The following is a 4404-nucleotide window of genomic DNA, read 5'->3' as shown; positions in this document are numbered from 1 at the left end:
CGTCATCTTTTATGGGCCCTCTTAAGCAACACCCCGAAGGTGTATTGAAATGGATATTGCGTCAGATATGCAGGAGTATACTAAATAAGCGCCTGGCAACCTAACCATGCATACATTACGAAGACAAATAATCATACGCATTTCTTCGCCCGCGTTGATAAGTATTTGATGCACTTTCAGCCCCCACTCTGTCCAAAATTGGAGATAAATCCATCAGTTGTACGAAAATATCGATTGTTCCCCCTTCTCCCGAAATAAAGACAGGGAAGCCATGCATGCCAGACGTACGAAGCCGGACCTCTTCTATCCTTTCAGCGTTCCCTTATCATGTGCGATATCATTAACAGAGCAAGGAAAGTAACGATTTTTTTCCGGGTCTCTCTCTCTCTCTCTCTCTCTCTCTCTCTCTCTCTCTCTCTCTCTCTCTCTCATTTTATTTTATTTTATTTACTCTCTTCACGTCAGCCACGGAAGCTTATGATGACGTGATGACATAATAGAGGAAAAATTCTTGTGAGATGCACGAGAGAGAGAGAGAGAGAGAGAGAGAGAGAGAGAGAGAGAGAATTCGTTACTACTAGGTCTTGTTTTCATTTTTCATCCAACAGACCCAACCCCGCCCACTCAGGTTGGCTTGGCCCTTCAGTGTGTGTGTGTGTGTGTGTGTGTGTGTTTAAGTAACTGGACACCCCATCCCACCCACTCAAATCGCTTGTTTATACTTGCGAAATAACATGAAGGCTATTATTATGGACAGAAGGAGCGGTGGGCAGCGGAGTTGGTGGATTGTTGTAGTCTTCCCGTTAAAAAGGAAAGAAAACGGTAATTTCCTTTCACTTCAGACGTTCGCGATGCTGTTGTTTTTATTTCTTCCTTCCGGAACGTTTATTTCTTCCAACGTTTGTTTTTTTAATGTCCATCTCCTTAAAAGTTATTTATGACAGTAGTGGTCAATAAAAGCTGGTCTCTGTTTAAGGAAAAGATATTATGTAGATAGGGAAATAAATGAAGGAAAGACATATATTCATTCATACACAGATACTCGATACAAAAGAAGGAAAGAGAGGAAAAAGGAATAAAAATGTGAATGAATGAATAAATGAAAAGTTAAATTAACGAATGTAAGAAAAAAAAAGAAAAACGAAAGAAAATTAAGAAAAAGTAAATATAATTAAAGAGGAAAAGAAAAGATGAAAAGAAAAGAAGGAAGGAATAAAAGATGGAAGAAAAAAAATAAGTTAAAAATACGAACAAAAACTCAAACAAGAAAGAAAGACAGAAAAAAGAAGAAAAAAAAGCCAGAAGAAATAATGCAAATGATAATGAATACACAAAAAGACAATAATAGATAAATGTCATAAAACCAACCCATCCATTGACACCCAGAACCCCAAAACAAGAAGGAAGGAAGAGAGGGGAGGAAGAAGAAGGAAGGAGGGTAGCAAGACAATACGAAGGAAGAGGAAGAAGATAGTCATTCCTTACTCTCTTCCTCATGGTCGCCTTTCACTAGGAGGAGGAGGAGGAGGAGGAGGAGGAGGAGGAGACTGATTATTTGATTGCTTGATAACATTTTATTTCCAAGATGTTACAAAACTAGCATCATAAATAAAAATGATATAGCCTAGTCTGCCGCGCTGTTAATGGCCCCCTAGCAGACACGTTGCTCATCACAGGAGTAATATCAACGGTACACCAACGGTACACCCAGTGATTTCTCAGTCTAACATTCGACAGTCAAACAATAATGGCAAATACAGTCCAATGATAGATAGATAGCAAGCAATAATAGCAATAATGATAGTAGTGATATTACTGATAATAATAATAATAATAATAATAATAATAATAATGATAATAATAGTAATGATAATAAAAATAATAATGACGAAGAGGAAGAAGAAGAAGAAGAAGAAGAAGAAGAAGAAAGGAAGGAAGAAAGAAAGAAAGAAAGGAGAGAAGAAAGAAGAGCAAGAACAAGAACAAGAACAAGACGAGGATGAAAGAGAAGAGAGAGAGAGAGAGAGAGAGAGAGAGAGAGAGAGAGAGAGAGAGTTCTTTAGCTACTGCCAAATTAGTTCGTTTTTGTGTTTTTGCTTTTTTTTTTTTTTTTTGCACAATTTTTATACCAATCTTAGAGTCGAACTTGTTGTTAGTTTATTGGATGACTCTTTGAAAATCTGCTTTGTTCATTTAGCCTCTTGATTCATAAAGAAGAAGAAGAAGAAGAAGAAGAAGTAGAAGAAGAAAACGAAAAAAAGTAAAAGAAGAAGAAGAAGAGAAAAAATTAAAGAAAGCAAAATTAAAAGAAGAATGAAAATAATAATAATAATAATAATAATAATAATAATAATAATAATAAGAAGAAGAAGAAGAAGAAGAAGAAGAAGAAGAAGAAGAAGAAGAAGAAGAAGGAGACGCGGCGGCGGACGGGAAGACTGGTGGGAAAATGAGGTCAACTTAGCCCAGAATTTCGTAATCGTAGAGTGCCCGGCGGGAAACGGGTTGTTGACAGACTTCGCTGCGACGTCATTTCCGAGTACTGATGGAGTGGTGGGTGTAGTGTAGGTGTGTGTGTGTGTGTGTGTGTGTGTGTGTGTGTGTGTGTGTGTGTGTGTGTGTGTGTGTGTGAAGAAATATTAGGTTTGTATTCTAAAACGTTAAAACACTTTGCTATTTTCAAAGGTTACATGAATTATTAACCGGATTCTTAAGGGTGTTTCTGTAGTTCATGACGTAGAAATGTTGTTAATCTGTTACTGAAATCCATAAAAAAATTAAAAAATCTTGGAAACAGAAGTGAGTATTTTCAAAGCCAAATTATTAACCGGGTTCTAAAAGGTATTTCTTCAGTTAATTACGTAAAAAATTGTATTCAATCCCTTAAAAACACTTGAAAACCGCTTGATTCTGTCACCACGACTATTTTCAAAGGCCATGTAGATTATTAATTGGGTTCTTATTTTAGGAGTGTTTCTTCGGTTAATTCAGTAAAAGTTGTCCTTGATCCGTTGCTGGAACCCCTTATAAACACTTGAAAACCAATAGAAATCCAACTAGAGCTCTTGAAAATAATGGAGGTGAGAAGAGAAGTGTTTTAAAGTATACGATCCTTCGTAGGTATGGAAGAGTGGAAAAATTTCTCTACAACAACGACAACAACATCAACAACAACAACAACAACAACAACAACAACAACAACAACAACAACAACAACAACAAGAGTGACAGCAAAAAAGGAAGGAGGAGGAGGAGGAGGAGGAGGAGGAGGAGGAGGAGGAGGAGGAGGAGGAGGAGGAGGAGGAGGAGGAGGAGGAGAAGAAGGAAGAAGAAGAAGAAGAAGAAGAAGAAGAAGAAGAAGAAGAAGAAGAAGAAGAAGAAGAAGAAGAAGAAGAAGAAGAAGAAGAAGAAGAAAATGATAATGAGGATGAAGAAGTAAAAGAAGAAAAAGAAGAAGAAGAAGAGAAGAAGAAGATGAAGAAGAAAAACGATGATGAGGATGATGAAGAACAAGAACAAGAACAAGAAGAACAAGAGCAAAAGGAAGAAGAAGAAGAAGAAGAAGAAGAAGAAGAAGAAGAAGAAGAAGAAGAAGGAATAGATCGACGTGCATGTCTTAAACAATTAACCACCAGCTGTCAATAAACTCGTCCACTCGTCACCAACAACAGTCTCTATAGTGCAGCTTCTTCCTTAAAAAAATCCCGTTCTGATCTCCGTGGATTAAAAAGAATAAATAGATCAAATTGTAGTGAAAGGAAGAGTGGAATGAAAGAAAAACAGTCCTTCACACACACAAAAGGTAGCAGTTACTTCATTTCCTTCCTCCACGCCTCCACTCTCTCTCTCTCTCTCTCTCTCTCTTCCTTTCACACCATACACCGTACACGCTATCTCTGGAAGGTTGTTGTTTTGTTTTCCCGTTTTGATCTTTATCTTTAGTGCTAGAGAGAGAGAGAGAGAGAGAGAGAGAGAGAGAGAGAGAGAGAGAGAGAGAGTATTATTTTGCTCCACTACTTATTTCCCATGTGTAAGCGACAATTTTACACACACACACACACACACACACACACACACACACACACACACACACACACACACACACACACACACACACACACACACACACACACACCGTGTAGTTTAGTGGTTAGCACTCTCGGCTCACAACCGAGAGGGTCGAGTTTTTTTTCTATTTCTCATCTTTATTATTCATGTCAATCCTTTCATTGCTACTCTGCACATCTTCCCTCAACTATAGTAACCACTGCGAGACGTCTTTTCTTGTTCTACAGTCACCTTTAAACATTGTAGAGGCTAAAATTGCAAAATTCAATCTTTTATATACATTTCTTTCGTGTAGATGGTTACAAAGACAATACACTACTTCAATGTAGCGAAATT

The sequence above is a fragment of the Portunus trituberculatus genome, chromosome 43 (assembly GCF_017591435.1).
Source record: "Portunus trituberculatus isolate SZX2019 chromosome 43, ASM1759143v1, whole genome shotgun sequence".
NCBI lineage: Eukaryota > Metazoa > Arthropoda > Malacostraca > Decapoda > Portunidae > Portunus > Portunus trituberculatus.
This window is presented reverse-complemented; position numbering follows the sequence as displayed.